Here is a 26788-nt window from a genome sequence, read left to right as displayed (position 1 = left end):
GGAATTCAACCCTCTATATGCTTCAGAGGTTGGAGGAGCAGCAAAAGGCCATTCAAGCCTATACAATTGAGCACGATATAGGAGGTGGAATGCACCTGTCTCAAGTGCAGTGGAGAATGATTTCAACGTTGTGCAAGGTTCTGATGCCCTTTGAACTTGCCACACGTGAAGTCAGTTCAGACACTGCCAGCCTGAGTCAGGTCATTCCCCTCATCAGGCTTTTGCAGAAGAAGCTGGAGGCATTGAAGAAGGAGCTAAAAGGGAGCAATTCCGCTAGGCATGTGGGACTTGTGGATGCAGCCCTTAATTCGCTTAACAAGGATTCACGGGTGGGTCAATCTGTTGAAATCAGAGCACTACATTTTGGCCACCGTGCTCGATCCTAGATTTAAAGCCTCCTTGGATCTCTCTTTCCGGCAGACACAAGTCTGCTGGGGTGCAAAGACCTGCTGGTGACAAAATTGTCAAGTCAAGCGGAACGCGACCTGTCAACATCTCCTCCTTCACATTCTCCCGCAACTGGGGGTGCGAGGAAAAGGCTCAGAATTCCGAGCCCACCCGCTGGCGGTGATGCAGGGCAGTCTGGAGCGACTGCTGATGCTGACATCTGGTCCGGACTGAAGGACCTGACAACGATTACGGACATGTCGTCTACTGTCACTGCATATGATTCTCTCAACATTGATAGAATGGTGGAGGATTATATGAGTGACCGCATCCAAGTAGGCACGTCACACAGTCCGTACTTATACTGGCAGGAAAAAGAGGCAATTTGGAGGCCCTTGCACAAACTGGCTTTATTCTACCTAAGTTGCCCTCCCACAAGTGTGTACTCCGAAAGAGTGTTTAGTGCCGCCGCTCACCTTGTCAGCAATCGGCGTACGAGGTTACATCCAGAAAATGTGGAGAAGATGATGTTCATTAAAATGAATTATAATCAATTCCTCCGCGGAGACATTGACCAGCAGCAATTGCCTCCACAAAGTACACAGGGAGCTGAGATGGTGGATTCCAGTGGGGACGAATTGATAATCTGTGAGGAGGGGGATGTACACGGTGATATATCGGAGGGTGAAGATGAGGTGGACATCTTGCCTCTGTAGAGCCAGTTTGTGCAAGGAGAGATTAATTGCTTCTTTTTTGGGGGGGTCCAAACCAACCCGTCATATCAGTCACAGTCGTGTGGCAGACCCTGTCACTGAAATGATGGGTTGGTTAAAGTGTGCATGTCCTGTTTTGTTTATACAACATAAGGGTGGGTGGGAGGGCCCAAGGACAATTCCATCTTGCACCTCTTTTTTCTTTTCTTTTTCTTTGCATCATGTGCTGATTGGGGAGGGTTTTTTGGAAGGGACATCCTGCGTGACACTGCAGTGCCACTCCTAGATGGGCCCGGTGTTTGTGTCGGCCACTAGGGTCGCTAATCTTACTCACACAGTCAGCTACCTCATTGCGCCTCTTTTTTTCTTTGCGTCATGTGCTGTTTGGGGAGGGTTTTTTGGAAGGGACATCCTGCGTGACACTGCAGTGCCACTCCTAGATGGGCCCGGTGTTTGTGTCGGCCACTAGGGTCGCTAATCTTACTCACACAGCTACCTCATTGCGCCTCTTTTTTTCTTTGCGTCATGTGCTGTTTGGGGAGGGTTTTTTGGAAGGGACATCCTGCGTGACACTGCAGTGCCACTCCTAGATGGGCCCGGTGTTTGTGTCGGCCACTAGGGTCGCTAATCTTACTCACACAGCTACCTCATTGCGCCTCTTTTTTTCTTTGCGTCATGTGCTGTTTGGGGAGGGTTTTTTGGAAGGGACATCCTGCGTGACACTGCAGTGCCACTCCTAGATGGGCCCGGTGTTTGTGTCGGCCACTAGGGTCGCTTATCTTACTCACACAGCGACCTCGGTGCAAATTTTAGGACTAAAAATAATATTGTGAGGTGTGAGGTATTCAGAATAGACTGAAAATGAGTATAAATTATGGTTTTTGAGGTTAATAATACTTTGGGATCAAAATGACCCCCAAATTCTATGATTTAAGCTGTTTTTTAGTGTTTTTTGAAAAAAACACCCGAATCCAAAACACACCCGAATCCGACAAAAAAAATTCGGTGAGGTTTTGCCAAAACGCGTTCGAACCCAAAACACGGCCGCGGAACCGAACCCAAAACCAAAACACAAAACCCGAAAAATTTCAGGCGCTCATCTCTACTTACAAGTTTAGTACGGCCAAACTTTTGGCCTTTCTACAACAGGGCCTGGACTTGGGCCTTCGTCTGGCCTCCATCAAGGTTCATATTTCTGCCTTGTCGGTTTGGTTCCAGAGAAAAATTGCAACTTTACCTGATGTTCATACATTCACTCATGGTGTGCTGCGGATTCAACCTCCTTACATCCCGCCTGTGGCTCCTTGGGACTTGTCGGTGGTTCTGGAGGCGTTGCAGGGTCTCCATTTGAGCCTCTTGAATCAGCAGACCTTAAGTGGCTTTCTCTTAAGGTGTTGTTTCTGCTGGATATTGCCTCTGCCAGACGGGTGTCGGATTTGGGTGCCTTGTCCTGTAAGTCACCATATCTGATTTTTCACCGTGACCGGGTGGTTCTTAGTACACGTCCCGGGTACCTACCTAAGGTGATGTCTTCTTTCCACCTTATTCAGGAGATTGTGATTCCGGACTTTACCTCTCCTGAATTGTCTTCCAAAGAGCGGTCTTTGGATGTGGTACGGGCTCTCCGTATCTATGTGAAGAGGACCGCTCCTTTCAGGAAGTCTGATTCTCTCTTTGTACTATTTGGTTTTCACAAACGTGGCTGGCCTGCTCACAAGCAGACCTTGGCCAGATGGATTAGAATGGTGATTGCACATGCTTATGTACAGGCTGGTCATCCAGTTCCTGTTTCTATAAAGGCCCATTCTACTTGGTCTGTTGGACCTTTTTGGACGGTTTGCCGTGGTGCGACCCTTGAACAATTGTGCAAGGTGGCTATGTGGTCCTCAGTGAACATGTTCATAAGGTTCTATGCCTTCGATACTTACGCCTCCCAGGATGCTTCCTTTGGACGCCGGGTTCTTGTGCCCGCTACAGTGCGTCCCCTCCCATAAGGAACTGCATTAGGACATCCCTAATGTCATTCCCTGTGGAGCCCAGTGTACCCCGCAGCAGAAAACGAGATTTATGGTAAGAACTTACCATTGTTAAATCTCTTTCTGCGAGGTACACTGGGCTCCACAGGGTGCCCACCATGACGCACTTAGCTTCTTTGGGTTGGTATGGCATTAGCCGCTGACACTTTCTCCTGTCATGAGAGTGTGGTGTATGTGGCTACTAACAGTTGTCGTCTCTTTTGCCTGCTACTGCATTAGACTGGTTAACAAAAACTGAGTTCCTGTGCATGGAGGCGGGGTTATAGAGGAGGCGGTGCTATGCATTCTGGAAAAAAGGTCAAAGCTTTGAGCCTGTTGGTGCCTCGGATCAAGATCCTACTCTACACCCCAATGTCATTCCCCGTAGAGCCTAGTGTACCTCGCAGAAAGAGATTTAACAACGGTAAGTTCTAACCATAAATCTCATTTTCTCTGTCACTTCCACATGTATAGCGAGCCGCTGGCGTGTTTCCTCTGTCACTTCCACATGTATAGGTGTACGCTGCAAACATAGGCATACACAACCCAGCAGCAGCAGAGGTACAAGACTTATGTTAACAGATACCCCAGCACCTCTCACCTGCAGGGTAGGCAGGTAAAGGGCAGGTGAGAGGTGCCGGGGTATCTGTTAACATAAGTCTTGTACCTCTGCTGCTGGGTGCCCATGTTTGCAGATTAGTAACTGTAATAAAACTTTGTCAAGTCAGTGGCTGGTAGCATGTGTGTCATTCTGCACACTCTGCTACTCTGCTTCCTCTCACTGGTGACAACTCTGGTCTGCCGTAATGTGTGTATAGGGGACAATACATGGTGTAATGTGTAAAAAGGGAAAAAGGGGACAATACCTGCCGTAATGTGTTTAAAGGTGGCAATACCTGCCGTCATAAGCAGATCTGGAGGGGGGGGGGGGGGGGGGGGGAGGCACCCAGGCCCGTGTTCCCCCTGTCGTTTCGGATTTCTTCTTTTTTTCAAAGGGAGAACAGCAGCAGCTACTGCTATTTCCGTCAGTCAGATTTGATAAAAGAGCTGGCAGGCACTAGGACTCTAACAGCAAGTCCGTGTGGTAAACAATGGAGAGGTTGAAGCTGCAGCGCCAGCCATCCCCTGCTCACACCGCAACCTACCTCCCCCACTGCCAGCCGGCCAGAGTCAAGCCCAGGCGTGGGGTTCAAATGCCAGCATTGAGTAAGACTGTTACTTATGACGGCACAGAAGGCTTCATTAGCCCTCACTGCACCACACAGTATCCTAGTGCTTCCTCCTCCACTTCCTTTACCACCATGCTATGTGCAGTCACACTCAGGCTCGTCTTTGAGAAGGCGGCCTTTGTGATTGTGACAGGGCTGTCCTGCAGATGTCTAATGCTGCTTGTTGGAGATCCAGCTGGCTGCTTCTGCTGATCAAAGATGGGACGTTCGTGTCCTGCAGTCTGAGTCTCAGTGCAGTGCCCAAAACAAGGTATGCTGCATCTGCCACCACCAACTAATGATTATATTGTGCCTGGGTGCCTTCCAGGCTCCCATAACTAATGGAACAGGTGACCAACATTTCAAGGCCCAATCAGCCTTTTCATCAGGGTGAAACATTGGCAATAAACCAGATGCGCTCCTACAGCCAATCATTACCTGATGGCGTATTTTGTGAGGCCACGCCCCCTGTGATACCACACCCCTTATCTGGGAGCACGTGTGCCTTAGGTGCATGTAAATATAACTTACCGTTCCCCTATCATTTTTAATTTTCTTCTGGATCCGCCCCTGCCTGCCGTAATGTGTTTAAAGGTGACAATACCTGTCGTAATGTGTAAAATGGGGACTCTGCCTGCTGTAATGTGTAAAAAGGGGACTCTGCCTGCTGTAATGTGTAAAAAGGGGGACTCTGCTTGCCGTAATGTGTAAAAAAAGGACTCTACCTGCCATAATGTGTAAAAATGGGGACTCTCCCTGCTGTAATGTGTAAAAAGGGACTCCACTGATGGGTCCATGTTTATCTTGGCCTTTAATAGGATTAATTGAGCCAGGTCAGTCAGACTTAATCTCTTGCTGTACTGTATGTACCTGCCTTACTGTGTAAAAAGGGGACTCTGCCTGCTATAATGTGTAAAAAGGGGACTCTACCTGCCGTAATGTGTAAAAGGGGCTCTACCTCGTGTAGTGGCGCTACTGTGCTGCGTAATTTGAATAATGAAGACTACTGTGCAGCGTAATATGAATTGGTATTATTCTGTGGCCACACTCCTTCCCCATGAAGCCACGCTCCTTATATTTTTGGCATGTACTGGCCCTATTTTAAATAAGGGGTGGGCGCCGATGCAGTTTCTTGCACACAGCGCTAAAATTAGAGATGAGCGCCGGAAATTTTTCGGGTTTTGTGTTTTGGTTTTGGGTTCGGTTCCGCGGCCGTGTTTTGGGTTCGACCGCGTTTTGGCAAAACCTCACCGAATTTTTTTTGTCGGATTCGGGTGTGTTTTGGATTCGGGTGTTTTTTTCCAAAAAACCTAAAAAACAGCTTAAATCATAGAATTTGGCGGTCATTTTGATCCCAAAGTATTATTAACCTCAAAAACCATAATTTCCACTCATTTTCAGTCTATTCTGAATACCTCACACCTCACAATATTATTTTTAGTCCTAAAATTTGCACCGAGGTCGCTGTGTGAGTAAGATAAGCGACCCTAGTGGCCGACACAAACACCGGGCCCATCTAGGAGTGGCACTGCAGTGTCACGCAGGATGGCCCTTCCAAAAAACCCTCCCCAAACAGCACATGACGCAAAGAAAAAAAGAGGCGCAATGAGGTAGCTGTGTGAGTAAGATTAGCGACCCTAGTGGCCGACACAAACACCGGGCCCATCTAGGAGTGGCACTGCAGTGTCACGCAGGATGTCCCTTCCAAAAAACCCTCCCCAAACAGCACATGACGCAAAGAAAAAAAGAGGCGCAATGAGGTAGCTGTGTGAGTAAGATAAGCGACCCTAGTGGCCGACACAAACACCGGGCCCATCTAGGAGTGTCACTGCAGTGTCACGCAGGATGTCCCTTCCAAAAAACCCTCCCCAAACAGCACATGACGCAAAGAAAAAAAGAGGCGCAATGAGGTAGCTGTGTGAGTAAGACAAGCGACCCTAGTGGCCGACACAAACACCGGGCCCATCTAGGAGTGGCACTGCAGTGTCACGCAGGATGTCCCTTCCAAAAAACCCTCCCCAAACAGCACATGACGCAAAGAAAAAGAAAAGAAAAAAGAGGTGCAAGATGGAATTGTCCTTGGGCCCTCCCACCCACCCTTATGTTGTATAAACAAAACAGGACATGCACACTTTAACCAACCCATCATTTCAGTGACAGGGTCTGCCACACGACTGTGACTGATATGACGGGTTGGTTTGGACCCCCCCCCAAAAAAGAAGCAATTAATCTCTCCTTGCACAAACTGGCTCTACAGAGGCAAGATGTCCACCTCATCATCACCCTCCGATATATCACCGTGTACATCCCCCTCCTCACAGATTATCAATTCGTCCCCACTGGAATCCACCATCTCAGCTCCCTGTGTACTTTGTGGAGGCAATTGCTGCTGGTCAATGTCTCCGCGGAGGAATTGATTATAATTCATTTTAATGAACATCATCTTCTCCACATTTTCTGGATGTAACCTCGTACGCCGATTGCTGACAAGGTGAGCGGCGGCACTAAACACTCTTTCGGAGTACACACTTGTGGGAGGGCAACTTAGGTAGAATAAAGCCAGTTTGTGCAAGGGCCTCCAAATTGCCTCTTTTTCCTGCCAGTATAAGTACGGACTGTGTGACGTGCCTACTTGGATGCGGTCACTCATATAATCCTCCACCATTCTATCAATGTTGAGAGAATCATATGCAGTGACAGTAGACGACATGTCCGTAATCGTTGTCAGGTCCTTCAGTCCGGACCAGATGTCAGCATCAGCAGTCGCTCCAGACTGCCCTGCATCACCGCCAGCGGGTGGGCTCGGAATTCTGAGCCTTTTCCTCGCACCCCCAGTTGCGGGAGAATGTGAAGGAGGAGATGTTGACAGGTCGCGTTCCGCTTGACTTGACAATTTTGTCACCAGCAGGTCTTTCAACCCCAGCAGACTTGTGTCTGCCGGAAAGAGAGATCCAAGGTAGGCTTTAAATCTAGGATCGAGCACGGTGGCCAAAATGTAGTGCTCTGATTTCAACAGATTGACCACCCGTGAATCCTTGTTAAGCGAATTAAGGGCTCCATCCACAAGTCCCACATGCCTAGCGGAATCGCTCCGTGTTAGCTCCTCCTTCAATGTCTCCAGCTTCTTCTGCAAAAGCCTGATGAGGGGAATGACCTGACTCAGGCTGGCAGTGTCTGAACTGACTTCACGTGTGGCAAGTTCAAAGGGCATCAGAACCTTGCACAACGTTGAAATCATTCTCCACTGCGCTTGAGACAGGTGCATTCCACCTACTATATCGTGCTCAATTGTATAGGCTTGAATGGCCTTTTGCTGCTCCTCCAACCTCTGAAGCATATAGAGGGTTGAATTCCACCTCGTTACCACTTCTTGCTTCAGATGATGGCAGGGCAGGTTCAGTAGTTTTTGGTGGTGCTCCAGTCTTCTGTACGTGGTGCCTGTACGCCGAAAGTGTCCCGCAATTCTTCTGGCCACCGACAGCATCTCTTGCACGCCCCTGTCGTTTTTTAAAAAATTCTGCACCACCAAATTCAAGGTATGTGCAAAACATGGGACGTGCTGGAATTTGCCCATATTTAATGCACACACAATATTGCTGGCGTTGTCCGATGCCACAAATCCACAGGAGAGTCCAATTGGGGTAAGCCATTCCGCGATGATCTTCCTCAGTTGCCGTAAGAGGTTTTCAGCTGTGTGCGTATTCTGGAAAGCGGTGATACAAAGCGTAGCCTGCCTAGGAAAGAGTTGGCGTTTGCGAGATGCTGCTACTGGTGCCGCCGCTGCTGTTCTTGCGGCGGGAGTCCATACATCTACCCAGTGGGCTGTCACAGTCATACAGTCCTGACCCTGCCCTGCTCCACTTGTCCACATGTCCGTGGTTAAGTGGACATTGGGTACAACTGCATTTTTTAGGACACTGGTGAGTCTTTTTCTGACGTCCGTGTACATTCTCGGTATCGCCTGCCTAGAGAAGTGGAACCTAGATGGTATTTGGTAACGGGGGCACACTGCCTCAATAAATTGTCTAGTTCCCTGTGAACTAACGGCGGATACCGGACGCACGTCTAACACCAACATAGTTGTCAAGGCCTCAGTTATCCGCTTTGCAGCAGGATGACTGCTGTGATATTTCATCTTCCTCGCAAAGGACTGTTGAACAGTCAATTGCTTACTGGAAGTAGTACAAGTGGGCTTACGACTTCCCCTCTGGGATGACCATCGACTCCCAGCAGCAACAACAGCAGCGCCAGCAGCAGTAGGCATTACACGCAAGGATGCATCGGAGGAATCCCAGGCAGGAGAGGGCTCGTCAGAATTGCCAGTGACATTGCCTGCAGGACTATTGGCATTCCTGGGGAAGGAGGAAATTGACACTGAGGGAGTTGGTGGGGTGGTTTGCGTGAGCTTGGTTACAAGAGGAAGGGATTTACTGGTCAGTGGACTGCTTCCGCTGTCACCCAAAGTTTTTGAACTTGTCACTGACTTATTATGAATGCGCTGCAGGTGACGTATAAGGGAGGATGTTCCGAGGTGGTTAACGTCCTTACCCCTACTTATTACAGCTTGACAAAGGGAACACACGGCTTGACACCTGTTGTCCGCATTTCTGGTGAAATACTTCCACACCGAAGAGCTGATTTTTTTGGTATTTTCACCAGGCATGTCAACGGCCATATTCCTACCACGGACAACAGGTGTCTCCCCGGGTGCCTGACTTAAACAAACCACCTCACCATCAGAATCCTCCTGGTCAATTTCCTCCCCAGCGCCAGCAACACCCATATCCTCCTCATCCTGGTGTACTTCAACACTGACATCTTCAATCTGACTATCAGGAACTGGACTGCGGGTGCTCCTTCCATCACTTGCAGGGGGCGTGCAAATGGTGGAAGGCGCATGCTCTTCACGTCCAGTGTTGGGAAGGTCAGGCATCGCAACCGACACAATTGGAGTCGGACTCTCCTTGTGGATTTGGGATTTCGAAGAACGCACAGTTCTTTGCGGTGCTACTGCTTTTGCCAGCTTTAGTCTTTTCATTTTTCTAGCGAGAGGCTGAGTGCTTCCATCCTCATGTGAAGCTGAACCACTAGCCATGAACATAGGCCAGGGCCTCAGCCGTTCCTTGCCACTCCGTGTGGTAAATGGCATATTGGCAAGTTTACGCTTCTCCTCCGACAATTTTATTTTAGGTTTTGGAGTCCTTTTTTTACTGATATTTGGTGTTTTGAATTTGACATGCTCTGTACTATGACATTGGGCATCGGCCTTGGCAGACGACGTTGCTGGCATTTCATCGTCTCGGCCATGACTAGCGGCAGCAGCTTCAGCACGAGGTGGAAGTGGATCTTGATCTTTCCCTAATTTTGGAACCTCAACATTTTTGTTCTCCATATTTTAATAGGCACAACTAAAAGGCACCTCAGGTAAACAATGGAGATGGATGGATTGGATACTAGTATACAATTATGGACGGGCTGCCGAGTGCCGACACAGAGGTAGCCACAGCCGTGAACTACCGCACTGTACTGTGTCTGCTGCTAATATATAGACTGGTTGATAAAGAGATAGTATACTCGTAACTAGTATGTATGTATAAAGAAAGAAAAAAAAACCACGGTTAGGTGGTATATACAATTATGGACGGGCTGCCGAGTGCCGACACAGAGGTAGCCACAGCCGTGAACTACCGCACTGTACTGTGTCTGCTGCTAATATAGACTGGTTGATAAAGAGATAGTATACTCGTAACTAGTATGACTATAAAGAAAGAAAAAAAAACCACGGTTAGGTGGTATATACAATTATGGACGGGCTGCCGAGTGCCGACACAGAGGTAGCCACAGCCGTGAACTACCGCACTGTACTGTGTCTGCTGCTAATATATAGACTGGTTGATAAAGAGATAGTATACTCGTAACTAGTATGTATGTATAAAGAAAGAAAAAAAAACCACGGTTAGGTGGTATATACAATTATGGACGGGCTGCCGAGTGCCGACACAGAGGTAGCCACAGCCGTGAACTACCGCACTGTACTGTGTCTGCTGCTAATATAGACTGGTTGATAAAGAGATAGTATACTCGTAACTAGTATGTATGTATAAAGAAAGAAAAAAAAACCACGGTTAGGTGGTATATACAATTATGGACGGGCTGCCGAGTGCCGACACAGAGGTAGCCACAGCCGTGAACTACCGCACTGTACTGTGTCTGCTGCTAATATATAGACTGGTTGATAAAGAGATAGTATACTCGTAACTAGTATGTATGTATAAAGAAAGAAAAAAAAACCACGGTTAGGTGGTATATACAATTATGGACGGGCTGCCGAGTGCCGACACAGAGGTAGCCACAGCCGTGAACTACCGCACTGTACTGTGTCTGCTGCTAATATATAGACTGGTTGATAAAGAGATAGTATACTCGTAACTAGTATGTATGTATAAAGAAAGAAAAAAAAACCACGGTTAGGTGGTATATACAATTATGGACGGGCTGCCGAGTGCCGACACAGAGGTAGCCACAGCCGTGAACTACCGCACTGTACGGTGTCTGCTGCTAATATAGACTGGTTGATAAAGAGATAGTATACTCGTAACTAGTATGTATGTATAAAGAAAGAAAAAAAAACCACGGTTAGGTGGTATATACAATTATGGACGGGCTGCCGAGTGCCGACACAGAGGTAGCCACAGCCGTGAACTACCGCACTGTACTGTGTCTGCTGCTAATATAGACTGGTTGATAAAGAGATAGTATACTACTAATATTATATATACTGGTGGTCAGGTCACTGGTCACTAGTCACACTGGCAGTGGCACTCCTGCAGCAAAAGTGTGCACTGTTTAATTTTAATATAATATTATGTACTCCTGGCTCCTGCTATAACTGGCACTGCAGTGCTCCCCAGTCTCCCCCACAATTATAAGCTGTGTGAGCTGAGCACAGTCAGATATATATATACATTGATGCAGCACACTGGGCTGAGCAGTGCACACAGATATGGTATGTGACTGAGTCACTGTGTGTATCGTTTTTTTCAGGCAGAGAACGGATATATTAAATAAAACAAACAACTGCACTGTCTGGTGGTCACTGTGGTCGTCAGTCACTAAACTCTGCACTCTCTTCTACAGTATCACAGCCTCAGGTCAATCTCTCTCTCTCTCTCTCAACCCTAATCTAAATGGAGAGGACGCCAGCCACGTCCTCTCCCTATCAATCTCAATGCACGTGTGAAAATGGCGGCGACGCGCGGCTCCTTATATAGAATCCGAGTCTCGCGATAGAATCCGAGCCTCGCGAGAATCCGACAGCGTCATGATAACGTTCGGGCGCGCTCGGGTTAACCGAGCAAGGCGGGAAGATCCGAGTCGCTCGGACCCGTGAAAAAAAACATGAAGTTCGGGCGGGTTCGGATTCAGAGAAACCGAACCCGCTCATCTCTAGCTAAAATGTCTAGTTACGGCACTGATGGTAGATACAAATATTATACAATAACTCTATTACATAAACTGCATTAGAAATGTACACAATAGCTCAAATGTTTAAAAGCAATTTCCTTCAAAATTGTGTCTGCATGCAAATACATTTGTGTCTGGAAAGAAGCCTAGCAAGTGCAATGACTTATTACTGCAGTACCCAATTGCTTGGTTCGGAATGGATGTCTTCCAATTCAATCCTGCTTACATGGTGTAAAATTAAAGTGTGATAATGTTTAATTCTACAAAACCTTAAGAAACCTGCCCTTAACTCAGTTTTCTGAGGATTAGCACCGTAATGACTTTGAAAGAAGTGAACAGATACGCTGAGAGTTTAAAATGGTTGAATCCTGGCAGCTGTAAGACAGCGTGATTAGAATGCAAGAAAGTAAAATTATTGACTTTTCCCAAGAATACATTCTTTATCACAACACAACATGTAATATGTAATTTGTTCAGCCTGTACCTTTCCTATAGTAATCTGTCTTCCATAAAACTGCACTGAATATTGCAGTACAGTCACAGATGTTATCTAATTATATGACACTTGTAAGCAAAACCCCATAGTTGAGTGTAATACATTAGCTGAGGATTTATTTAAACTCTGAGCAATACATACTGTACAATAGTTTTTTTTAAGATGGCAACTTAGTGGACCTGTGCATTTTAATACCTTACTTTATCCCAATGTTTAACAAAAGATTTTACTCTGATTCATATAAAATAATTGTGGCAGCATTAATCCTGTTCTGATATAAAAACTGTTATAGTTTAATAAAATACAAGCACTTAGACCCAGATTAATCAAGCCTTGGAGAGTGACAAATTGCATGGTGAATGGTGATAAAGTACCAGCCAATCAGCTCCTAACTGCCATGTTACAGGCTGTGTTTGAAAAATGACAGGAGCTGATTGGTTGGTACTTTGGAGTGTATTCATGAAGCAGTGAAAGTGTGAAGAAGTGAGCCAGTGGAGAAGTTGGCCATGGCAACCAATCAGCATTGAAGTAACATTTGTAATTTGCATACTATACAATTGTATGGAGTAGCTGATTGGTTGCCATGGGCAACTTCTCCACAGGCTCACTTCGCACTGCTTCATGAATAGATCCCTTTATCACCGTGCAATCTATCACTCTCCGAGGCTTGATAAATCTGTGTCTTAATGCTTTTACGCTATTCGTACTGAGGAGTATTTTTATTATATAGATATAAGCCAACTGAATATGTCTGTACATGGAATGAGCTACGTGAATGATCCCTTCCACTACGCAGGATAGTTTACTACCTTCATTTTCAAGAAAAAAACTATTACTGTTACAGGTACCATCCTCAGAAAAACTGTAACTATCAGAACAGCGGGAGGTGTAACGGTTACGTCATCCATAGCTGCGAGGGAACAATCAGCCCTGATAAAACCTACATATTTATATATTTTTTCACACTTTCCAAAAAAAATTCTGTGCCCCACAAATGTCTAGTTCATCCCTGATGCTATGTCTTAAACATTAACACTTCAACACTCATACATCCTAGTGATGCTGCATCATCGGTTGTAGTCATACCACCAGGATAACAACGGTCATGTAAATTATAATGGTCTTGATGCCAATTGAATGAAAAATCGGGCATGTGTTCCTGCATTGCTTGCACAGAAATATTGCATACATTTGTCCATATGCAGAGGTACACATCTTATGGTGCGCCTGCCCTCTTATCTATATACTACTTATCATCTGTGCATGCTTGCTTCATTTTATACTTGGTGCAAAAAGTACATGTGAGAACAAGCATATTAGTGCTGTTGTACAAGTTTGCAGAGCTTGCAGGTGGGTACAGTACATGCCACTGAACATTGCCTATTTCAGGTGCTTCCTAACTCTGTCCTCAAGGCACCCTAACAGTATAGGTTTTAAGGATATCGATGGCTGAGCACACATGGTTAAATCAAATTGACTGAGGTTACTGTGGGGTCTATTTACTAAGCCATGGATGGAGGTAAAGTGGACGGAGATAAAGTACCAGCCAATCAGCTCCTGTCATTTTTCAAACACAGCCTGTGACATGACAGTTAGGAGCTGATTGGCTGGTACTTTATCTCCATCAACGTTATCTCCATTCAAGGCTTAGTACATAGACACCATAGTTACATAGTTAACGAGGTCGAAAAAAGACAAATTGTCCACAGAGTTCAACCTGTAGTATAAATCGTACACTATTCTGTATACAACTATAGTGTAACTATAATGACCTGGATGAAGTTATGTTTAAATCTATCTAACACTATAATTTGCGCTGTTTCTAAAATACAATAATTTTAAATGTACTAATTAGGTCACCTGTGCTTATACATGGATATCCTTAAAATGGACACATTGTACAGTAGTTCACAAACGTTGCAGTTTAAGGAGCTCATACATCTGTGACTGATTACCGCAATTCCTCATTCTGCCAAAGGCTGGGCTAAATCATATTTCCATTTCAAAGCAGCAAGCCCATTAAATGACCATTTCTCTGTAAAATGTGCTTCTCTTGCCCTCTAAGCAGATATACATTTACAATGTTTATTAAACTGACGCTACATAACCAAGTGATTATATCTGATGATCTAACACAGTGGTGCAGTGCACTCCTTGTTAACTGCCACCCACACCATCAATGTTTTCTCTCTAGTGTTAGGTCCAAGGGGTGAGATGCACAGCCAGAACTGAGAATTGGTAGCCAGCTCTGGCAACAAACATACAATACATGGGCTAAGGTTGGAACAGGATTTAACTGCACTGCCACTATCATTAAACTGATTGTTCTGCTCACCCATCCTGCTTAGCTGGTGAGTGTGAACAATAACAGCAGCTATAGCTGAAGGGAGAGAGGAGAGACCTCCAGATGTGTAGGGAGAGTGGTTCAAGTGGTGCGTGAGCTCCAGGCACCAAAAATGTCAAAGGGCACCATGCGGCCACTACCAGGACCCTTACCCATGGCAAAGCTCCCTTGCAGCCTGACCCGGGCAGCGCTGGACTCTTCCCAGATGCGGCCTGATCCCGGTGTGACCCTACAGTCAGTGGCGCAGCAGCGTGACATCATAGGTCGCGTCGCCACTTACACATTCTTCCCATCTGCACTAAGGCAGGCTGCGGACTGAGTTGGAAGGTGATGGGGCGGGAGGCTGAGGATAGTGATTGGGTTGAGGATGGAGATGGGGGCTGAGAAAGAGGCTGTGGGCTGAAAATGGTGATGGGGCTGAGGATGGTGATGGGTCTCAGGAGGGGGCTGTTAGCTGAGGAAGGTGATGGGGGTGAGGATGGTATAGGGGCTTGCGACTGAGGAAGGTGATGGGGGCTGTGGCTGAGAGAGGTGATGGGGGCTGTGGCCGAGACAGGTGATGGGGCTGTGGCCGAGACAGGTGATGGGGGCTGTGGCCGAGACAGGTGATGGGGGCTGTGGCCGAGACAGGTGATTGGGCTGTGGCTGAGGAAGATGATAGGACTGTGGCTGAGGATGGCGATGGGGCTGTGGCTGAGGATGGCGATGGGGCTGAGGATGGCGATGGGGCTTAGGATGATGATGGGGCTAAGGAATGGGCTGGGGCCGTGACTGAGGATGTTGATGAGGGCTGTGGCTAAGGAAGGTGATGGGGCTGTGGCTGAGGAAGGTGATGGGGCTGTGGCTGAGGAAGGCGATGAGAGGCTGAGAAAAGTGATGATGGACTAAGGTGAACAAACTTGTTTGTTCCTTTGTTACGGAAGAATAACTGCACAATTGCGTATTCTTAAAATGTATTATGGAATTATTCCCAAACAGATCAAGCAAAACAAAAAATGCAATCTGCACATCATATAAATAAATCTAGTATACAAGGCTGATGAATTGTAACAAATGCTCATCAAATTTCCCCATAGCACAAGATTAAAATGATATGCTGCATGCCTATATTCTTTGTGCAACTGCGCCTGTATCTGCATACGAATATGCATATGTAGCATTTCATATTCAGATACAGAATATAGGCATGCCACATATGATTTTAATCAGCAGAGTCTGCTTTGCATCTTATTCAAATAACAATGCGGACAAGATGCATTTTCAGCAAAAAAAAAAAAAAGACACCCAGCGCTCACTCATGCCAGGCATCTCCGTGGTGTATTGAGGCAATATGTATGAGGACACATCTGTACATACTGTAGCATTCACTATTTAGAGAAGCCAGATAACCTAAGGGCATTAACATATATAAGACCTTGGCTTCTTGTTACACAGACAAACAAAACACGCTGACCACTCCCTATCTGAGACTGGGATGACCACCTCTCACAGCATGTTTGCCTGCACGGGAAGCCAGCTCAAAGTCAGAATGTACACATCAGCACGAGAAGTATGTAGTTAAAGGAAGGTTGACCGCACCACCCGAAGAAGTGCATTCTGGGTCAATGGTTATGTAAGTCCTGACCCAGTCAAGAATCAGTCTCTATGATCACTGCATTTCATTTATTTATCCTAATAAATTTAAAGGTATATTATAACCTTGCAAGTAAGTTATTAAAAGGTATATAAGGGGGTTTGGTATGTGTGACCAGCAGTCTCCCACACAGACGCTGGCATCCTGGCTTTGAGATGCGCGGCAGGGGAGGGCTAGCACAACATAGGCCCTTGCGGGCTCACTGTGCTCGCCACAGGTTCTATTTCCACTTTATGGGTGTTGTGGACAGCCACAAGTGGGAATAGTCCCTGTTAGTCAGCATGCTAACTATCGGGATTGTTAGGGGGCGGGATCCAGGCATCGGTATTGTGACCTCGCGGTCTCCTGACCGCCGGTCACACAACTACATCCCATATAAGGTATACATTATGAGAAGGTATGATAAAAATAGTATAATTGCTATATAAATATGAGATTAATGTTGGGAAGGAAATAAACACTACTTAACACCTATCAACTGATCCATTAAGGTATTTCCAATAGTACATTCTCCATTCCTTTGGTAAAAATTGCATCATCAGGGGCGGATCCAGAAGAAAATTAAAGATGGGGCACCATGATAGGGGATTGGTAATAGTTATATTTACATGCAACTAAGGCACGCGTGCTCCCAGATAAGGAGTGTGGTATCACAGAGGGGCGTGGCCTCACAGTATACGCCATCAGGTAATGATTGGCTATAGGAGCGCATCCTGGTTTATTGCCAATGTTTCACCCTGATGAAAAGGCTGATTGGGCCTTGAAATGTTGGTCACCTGTTCCATTAGTTATGGGAGCCTGGAAGGCACCACCCCAGCACAATATAATTATTAAAGTTTTTAGTTGGTGGTGGCAGGTGCAGCATACCTTGTTTTGGGCACTGCACTGAGACTGAACTGCCCATCTTTAATTAGCAGAAGCAGCAAGCTGGATTTCCAACAAGCAGCATAAGACATCTGCAGGACAGCCCTGTCACAATCACACGGGCCGCCTTCTCAAAGCCGAGGCTGAGTTTGACTGCACCTAGCATGGTGGTAAAGGAAGTGGAGGAGGAAGCGCAGGGAAACTGTGCGGTGCAATAAGGGCAAACAGTCTTACTCGATGCTGGCATTTGAACCCCGCGCCTGGGCTGGACTCTGGCAGTCTGGCAGTGGGGGAGGTAGGTTGCGGTGTGAGCAGGGGGAGGCAGGAGCTGCAGTTCCAGCCTCCCCATTGGCTACCACACGGACTTGCTGTTAGAGCCGCAGTGGATCCTAGTGCCTGCCGGCTCCTTTATCAATTCTGACTGACAGAAATAGCAGTAGTGCTGCTGCTGCTCTCCTTTTGAATAAAAAGAAGTCAGAAACGACAGGGGGGGGGGAGGGGGCACGGGCCCTAGTGCCCCCCCTCCCCCTGGATCTGCCTGTGATCATTATATTACAAGATTGTGAAACAATTCAATGCAACTCAATCACCAGGACCATTAAATGTCCACTTCACCTGGGCAATAGGCAGTATCTGGAAGAACCACCTGAAAGTTGGAAGTCTCCTGCACAGTCTGGGAGTACAGTATTCCTTAGATCATAGATTTTCAACCTTTTACAACTCACGGCACACTGAACAAGATTTAAATATTGCCAAGGCACACTCAAATATAATGGCGATGCATGGTGCAGCTGCGTGTCCTAGGATGTCATGTTGCAGCTTCTCCATAGGTAACACCTGAGCCACATCTGAGAAAGCAAGAAGAGCCCAACACTGCCTGGGCCCAAAATTAGAATTGGCTCTGCAACCACTAAACCCACCAGTCTTGATCGTTCCAAGGTCACAGTAGCTGCAAAACACTGACGGGCCTGGCTGTGCTTCTATGGCGGCACACCTGGAGACTGCTCAGGGCACACTAGTGTGCCACGGCACAGTGGTTGAAAAACACTGCCTTAGATTGATGTAAACTACACACAAAAGAGTGGTTTTGCAAGTACAGTAGTTGCCGTGTGATGGCTGCATGGCAACACTGATATAATGCATGTAGACTGTAGAGTAAATGTTATACAGTGAATAGAGCTGAGCTGCAATGTGAGTTATCGCAAAACAAAACATGCAGAGAAAACACTGATTGATGTGCAGGCAGCCATAACTGGTCCAGGGAATGAAGGCTTAAAGGCCCTCTAGGGATACACCTGTTAAAAATGTAAGAGGCAATATACATGCAAATATGCAACGCAGGAGCTCAATTGCCATTGGGATATTTATGAAGCTTTCTCTGCAAGAATTCTAAGTGTTATGTTCCTTGAAAGAGAATGGGTGTTTAAACCAGAGAAGCTAATGGTCAGAATAGGGAGAACTCCTCTTTTTAAACAAAATCTAAATATCCCTCTAATCACATTTGCACAGTGCTGTCCTCCATTGCAGCATATTATAGAAGAAACTATGTATGTAGATTACATTTTATTATATCTTGGCAATGCACAAGACAAGCAAGTATTCGGAAATGTAAATGACCTTGAAAGGTGTAGCCAGCCTTTAATCGCCATGTCCCACAGATGGATAAGCTCAACAGCAGTATGTGTCCAAAGTGGAGAGCGCTCCGACAGATGTGGGCACAGACATTTGCAGGATTTCAGCTGCCATAGCTGTACCTAGTGACTATGGGGCAAATGTATTAATCCTGGAGAAGTGATATTGCCAAGGCTGCACTGCTGTTATCAGTTCCCTTTGATTATCTACACCTCTCATCTTGTAAAAAGGTTATCAGACACACATGCCTCAGTCTTCAAATGGAATAAAAGGAGCCAAGCCTTTGCAGGCAATTGTACAGAAATGAACAATATTCTTTCATAGGAAATGTGTAGCTGTTAGCAGCAGTGAAGACAAGCCCTGGACATCACCAAGGAGACAGAGAGAATGGATTCTCATCTTTATCACAGAGACAGAAGAGGAAAGAAATCTTTGCATTGTGGAAGAGCACTGTTTTTGTAAGAGATGGCTGGGGAGGGGAATACAGTACACACATTACTATACTGTATTTACCAAAATACTGTATTAAACTGATTTATGTCAGTTATATAGATATTTCTGGTTTAGAGTTAATACTATAAAATTGAAAGTTCCTTAAATAATACATTTTAAGTTTATTTTCAGAAAGTATAAATGTACTAACATTTACATGATTTTTTCAGTCATGTTTTCAAATGTATGGAATCCTCTGTACTACAGTGCAGAATGTTATCTATAATCTATACTGTTATATCAATTTAGCCTCAGAGATTTGAACCTACTAATAATCCTTCCCTGCTTATACAGAGCGCTGTCAGAACAGCACATATAACTATTATAGAGCCTATCAATGCCAGCCTCATTAGGGCTTTCTTTTACAAAATGAATTGACTGCATACAGGGCCTTATTCAGGTTTGTTAGCCAACCAAAAAAAGCTCAGTAATGGGCAAAACCATGTTGCACTGCAGGTGGGGCAGATGTAACGGGATACGGTCAATTTGCTGGCTGTCGGGAGTCGGGACCCTAGTGGTCAGGATACCGATGCCGGAATCCTGACAGCCGACAATGCCTCCAGCCAGAATCCCAGCATAACAGGACTATTCCCACTCGTGGGTGTCCACGACACCCATAGATTGGGAATAGATCCTTTGGCGAGCACAGCGAGCCAGGAGCGTGACTCTTTGCGCTTGCCCCACAGCTCACCCCGCTGCTGCCATTCTGTCAGGCGGGATGCCGCTGTTGGGATATGGACAGCCAGCATCCTTCCTGCCAGTAAATCATACTGAAACCGATGTAACGTGCAGAGAGAGTTAGATTTGGGTGGGGTACTGAAATCTAAATTGCAACATAAAAATAAAGCAACCAGTATTTCATTCACAGAAACAATATAACCCACCCAAATCTAACTCTCTCTGCTCGTGTTACATCTGCCCCACCTGCAGTGCAACATGGTTTTGCCCATTAGTGTGCTTTTTTGGTTTGCTAACAAACCTGAATAACCCCCACAGTTCCTTCCCTGTGTACGCTCAGAGGAACCAGTTGGGGGCCTCAAGAGAAGATATACATGTATGCCCACAGGGATTATGTGTTATCAAAAACTTGGCACGATTTTGCACTAGTGAGGTCTTAAATCACATTGATACACTCCTAACCCAGATTTCCAATGACATTATACAATCTACTTTATCTGGCACTTTACCGATCTATTCTTATAGAACAGACATATGCCTGCGCTTGGTTTACCCATATTTTATATATATATATATATATATATATATATATACAGAACAGAATCACTTTTGCGATTGGCACCAACAATAATATGCAACAAATCTGTGTATATCTAGCACATAAAAGCATAGAGATTTTATCATAATTTGAGCAAAACATTTAAGCTTGCAGCCTGTCATCAAGGTCTGCTAGCTTAATTGTTTTGATCAAAATATGAACAAAACCCCCATGCTTTTATGTGCTCGATACACACAGATTTGCTGTATATTACTGTTAGCGCCAATAGCAAATGTATATCTGCAATCTGTTCTTATAAACAGCTCTGAAAAGCTTATAGAATTTATGCATATCATTTATTATAGCAGAGGTTCTCAAACTCGGTCCTCGGGGGCACACACAGTGCATGTTTTGCAGGTAACCCAGCAGGTGCACAGGTGTATTAATTACTCACTGACACATTTTAAAAGGTCCACAGGTGGAGCTAATTATTTCACTTGCGATTCTGTGAGGAGACCTGCAAAACATGCACTGTGTGTGCCCCCGAGGACCGAGTTTGAGAACCTCTGTATTATAGTCTAGTCTAGTGTATAGCTGTCTACAGTAGACACCTTTGTACAGGTGGTGGAACAATGGGCCTGTTTAAAATTCTTACGGTATTGCACAGCCGCAAGGTAACGGCTATGAAATTGCAGCAGGAGGTGTCTGTAGAAAATAGACGACTCCTGCATTCATCTGCGATCCAAGACTCAGCATCGGATCACTAACGGTCGCTATTGTCACAGTCCTCAAACAGTTTGCATAAGCTGAAGCTTACTCAGACTGGCTGCCATTACTGATCAGCTGGGTCCAGGAAATAAACGTCCAACAACACAGAACCTGGGCTCGGCATACCTTTCAAAACAGGGGCAACAAGCCCCGTTTTTTTAGCATGTCAATCACGCTGCGGCTAAGGGTGGACTGCATGGGATTACACAGAACCTGTTCTGCACATGCACATGGGCAGTTCTCCAAACATCGGATCTGTATGTAAACCATCGGGGTTGCATACAAATCTGAATCAGGCCCAATGATTGATCATTTCCCCAAGCATACCACGCCTAAGTGACAATTTGTTGGCAAATTGCTCCAATGCATGATAATGGTTATTGCTGCATCTTAATAGACACTTACGTGTTTGTTGCCTTTTAAGCCAATGTCATTTTCTTATACATTTACTGACAATCAGGGGTGTATCTAGGGGTCCGGGCGCCCCTGGCAAAGTAAGGGACTGGCGCCACCCATATTTGAAACAGGGAAGGTACATGTGCAAAAAAGGGACATGATCTTGTGGGTAAGGGGCATGACCATACAATAGTTCCCCCAATTCAAATTGCGCTACACAGTAGTAACCTTTATACACTCATGCCCACACAGTAGCAGTTCCCTTTACACATTATGCCCACACAGTAATTCTTATAACACTGAGGAGACATCAGCAGTGCCTGGCCTGGCTGAGAAGGCAATGCCACCCAAGGCCAGGTAGTATACTCAAATAGTAGTGCAATGAAGTGCAGTACAGTGCACTACTCAGTGGTGCAAGTAGATAAAAAACCTTAGCGGTACTGTGTGCATGGGCATGGCCAATGAAAATGGGGGCGTGATACACATATGACCCCAATAGTGAAGTTACAGATACACATATGCCTCCAATAGTGCCAGATACACATATATCCCCACAGTGCCAGATACACAAATGCCCCCACAGTGTCAGATACATATGCCCCCATGGTGCTAGATATGCCCCCACAGTGCCATATACACATGCCACTATGGTGCCAGATATGCCCTCACAGTGCCAGATATGCCCTCACAGTGCTAGATATGACCCCACGGTGCCAGATACACATATGCCCCCACAGTGCCAGATAAGCCCCCACAGTCATATACCCCATCCCAGCACATAGCCATAGATCCCTCCCCGTAAATAGCCATAGCTCCCACCTTTCCAAGCAATAGCCGTAGTCCCCGCAGCACATAGCCATAGTCTCCACCTCTCCCAACACAGTCATACAGTAGTCCCTACCCCCTTCAATCACATAACAATAGTTTCCTGCCAGCATACACAGCCATAGTCCCCCTCCCTGCACATAGCCCCTCACCTCCCCAAGCACATAGCCATAGTTATCAGCCCCCTCCCAGCACATAGCCGTAGATGGGCCCCCTCCCAGCACATAGCCGTAGTCAGCCCTTAGCACATACATAGTCTCCCCACACAGCACATATCCCTAGTCCCCGACTCCCCACCTCACAACATCCCAGCAGATAGCCGTAATGTCTGGCAATACCTGCTGTGCCGAGCTTCCTGGGACGGAAGGCGGAGGATTGCTCAGCAGGCAGGAGCTGGCACCGGTGTCCGGCACCGCACCAAACTACGTGTAGAAACTAAAAATAAACTACAGCTCGCAGCAACCCTTGCCGCTGGGAGCTCCCAACAGCAAGGGTTGCTGAGAGTTGTAGTTTATTTTCAGCTTCTCCCCTGTAGGGCATTGTGGTGCCGGACACCGGCGCCAGCTCCTGCCTGCTGAGCGATCCTCCGCCCTCCATCCCAGGCAATGCACAGGCAGGTCTTGCACAGTAGGTGTTGCCAGACACTCCGGCTTAAGGGATTCCACCCATTGGCCAAGGGAGGCACCATTGGGCAGCGCCCCCTGCTCGGCTGGCGCCCCTGGCAAGTGCCATCCTGGACAATGGGTAGATGCGCCCCTGCTGACAATTAACCTTATTTGTATTCAAACTCAGAATTACCAGATGGAAACTAGTAGCTTGAAAACACAATCACTAAAAGCTAAACAAAATTGGCTACTGCAAGTATAATATAATTTTGGTGAAAGACATTTTACTGCTGTATATCATGTATGAAATAAGAAGTCACTTTTTGGGAACAGCGGTCCTTTTATTTTTGACAGCATAGTACAGTATAACTATATACGTATCTATAATGGGTGCAAGGTGAGTGGTACACATGGGCTAGTGGGTTCAGGGGGGCCACACCGGACACCCTGCACCCATATAATTATAATTCCCCCCCTGAGTCGGGGCTGGCGCTGCAGACATAAATCATTGGGAAAATGTCCGCCCCTGCATTTTCTTGATGATTTGCGCATATGCAATAGAGATGTCCTCAGGAACAAGGTGTGGGCACCATGTTCCCAGAGACCTGTGCATGCCCAGAGTCAACTTGCTGCCAGAGATGAGGGGGCCCGCACGTAGCCTGGATGTGGGTCCTATCCGCTCTTAAAATGCCACTAAGTATAACATCCGTGTTTTGCAGTATGAACAGCAAAGAATAACAGTACATTAGAATAATCCGAAGTGACACACACAAAAGAAAATAGCAAAGTTTACACTGTGACCATCTAGTTTTACAAACAGCTAATGAACAGAAATAAGGCCCAACTGTCCTTTTTAACATGTTCTAGACCACATTTGTGTTCTATGCCATTAAATTCAGCATTTGTTTGCTTTATATTTGTGATATGTAATATATTATGAATTGGAAAACATTTCTTTTCAATAAAAGCTTCCTTTTGTAGACAAATTTCTAAATGTAATATAGCATAAAATATGGCTTACAGTGATTTGTCACATTTTATAAATGTTCTAAAAACGCACACAGTGACAGCATGCATAGATTTTTGACATCATGGGGGGTTAAGGTAAATCTTTTAAAACATACCTAGCTGCCTCTGGCATTCTAAAATTCTAAATCTACTGTTGAGAATTAGCCTCTACTGTAGAGAGCCATAGATGCAGTGGACCACATATAATTTATCCCTCTGTCAACAGAATTAGCATTGTACGGTGCATAGGTAAATACTGTAGCTTTAAAATGTGGATACCTCCTGCAGAATAGCATCACCACTACCATTTTATGCTCAGTTCATTGTGATCTCGTAAAACTCACTATGTTACAAAGAGATGCAGACATTAACATGTAAGGACACAAATAAATCCCCTTGGAGAGTGGATCTGGGGAGATCAAAGAAATATTACTATATAGTGGCATGCAAGGAAAGGTTACTATAAGAATTGGCAAGATGATAGAAAAGCAAGTAAAACAATGAACCTAGAGTCTCTCCACTGTGAACACTAGATAGTACACTTGTCAATGGTAAAGATTGATTCTTCCCCGAGGCTGCCTTTTACAATCCAATTCAAGGTGGTTTGGACAAGAATCAAATAATTTCCTTCTAGATCATACTCCACTGGCCCGCTTCCTACATCTCCTTTGAAAGATGAGTTATGAGATACATCTTTTCCGTTTCAACAATTATGGTTAAATCCAGTATATTTCAGAGCATCTACTGCTCTGAAATATACTGGATCTACTGCTCGTTTTGGCACTTAAATTAGAGAAATTTATTGACAAATACTAAATAACAAATAATGAAAGTCTTTTTTAATGATCAAACAATTATAAAGCCCCATATCTGCCTCATATTTTGTACAGCAGCAGTTCTAGACAAATTAAAACAATAGCCTTCAACAGCTGATACATTAATTTTGCAAGCCATAAAATATTCCCTATTAAGAGGACCTACCTTGCTTTGTTGCAACCCATGTTTGCTGGGTAGACACTGCTTTTCTTATAGCATGTGGTAGGCACATTCTGAGAGTTGGGCAAGGAATTCTCTTCTTAATCCATCCCTATGCAATGGCAAATAGAGAGACAAATTCATAAATGTAATTGGATCAAAAACTGACAATAACACATTGTAAACCTTAAAGGGGGCTTTACTTATTTACTTTAGTTATATTTACTTACCCACCCATCCATTGCTGACCTGTACACTATACAGTACCCTGATATGGACCTTGGAACATTAATCTAACAATGACACTTTCTGTTTAACCATTTAACTGGATAACAAATCAGAATTTTTTTTTTTTTACGATTGAATTAGGTTAAGAAGATCTATTTAAAACTTGTCCAATATGATTTTGTTTATTTAAAAAAAAAAAGTTTTACATTCTCAAAATTTAGATTTTTAAACATCGGTGACCACTAATCATCGGAACATTGTGGCTTTGTTTTTCCCTGGCGGCTGCTCCTCTCTGCAGTCACCGGGTGTACACAGAGAAGGTGAGAGTGGTTTAATTTACATTTCCCTGGTGGCTGCTATGGCTCTGCAGTTGTGGAAGGTGCCACTGAGCAACCCAATCAGTAGTGATCAGCTGTATGGCAGGCACCGGGGAAGGGAACAAGGTAGCAGAGGGGCCAGGAGGTATAGCAGCCAACCAGTGAGCATTTCTGACCAGTGAAATCAGATTTGACCATGATCGGGGAAAGCCCAGCCTGGTTCAGTTCAATCTGATGGTTAAACCAAAATAAGCCACAAAATCTAGACATCATTAGTTCATGTTGTGTCTGGTTGCACTGTTCCTGTCACCAGGTGTGGATTAATAGATCAAAATGTTATGGTCGACAGTCAATAGGTCACCAACAAGTGGTTGACATGCATTAGTTCGACAGGTGCAAGTGGTTGACACTGGTTAAGGTCGACAGGTACAAAAGGTCGACAAGGCAATGGTTGATACTTTTTTGTTGCCAAATCTGGGATATTTCATGTTATCTAACCACCATCAGTACAAGGGTGTACCCTTGCCTGCATACTTCGGTCAAAGTGGCTCACTACGCTGCGCTTGCCACAGGTTTCTATTCAACATGGATAGTAAATCAAGCAAATGTTGAGAAAACATGTGTAACACATTAAAAATAGGTGTCGACAATTTGTGTGTCAACTATGGACATGTTGGTCTTTTGTACCCATTGACCTAATGCATGTCAATCATATGGTGTTAATCCATTGGCTGTCGACCAATAGTTTTGCTCTGTCATCCGGATACACCTGTCTTCTACCTTTAAATTGCTTATTGTAATGAGATCTCAGTGCCAATCTTTTTCCAATCACTTTATGTTTTACTAACAGTGACAAAAGGGCATAAGATTAATACCACATACAGAAGTATAAGCTCTTTGTGTAAAGGCTTATTGTCTGATCAGGTTGTATACGAGAGAGGGTACACTGCACTGCACATCAGTATTTACTCTGTAAGAAAACAATTTACTACAATAAGTTATCATTTTTTTCCAATTTGCTATTTATATTAAACCTGTCAATCTGCTTTTCAAATGCATTGTGTCTTTGAAGACAGTTTTTCAGGTTTTTCTTGGCAAGACAAAAGCAATCTTTTATGCTCATCGCAGAAGTGAGCTTGTGATGAGTGCATACAAGGTTGTATCTTTAGTGGTTCTGTAAAAATGTAACACTCCCTGTCTTT

Source organism: Pseudophryne corroboree, chromosome 3 (genome assembly GCF_028390025.1).
Source record: "Pseudophryne corroboree isolate aPseCor3 chromosome 3, aPseCor3.hap2, whole genome shotgun sequence".
Taxonomy (NCBI): domain Eukaryota; kingdom Metazoa; phylum Chordata; class Amphibia; order Anura; family Myobatrachidae; genus Pseudophryne; species Pseudophryne corroboree.
Note: the sequence above shows the minus strand (reverse complement) of the source record.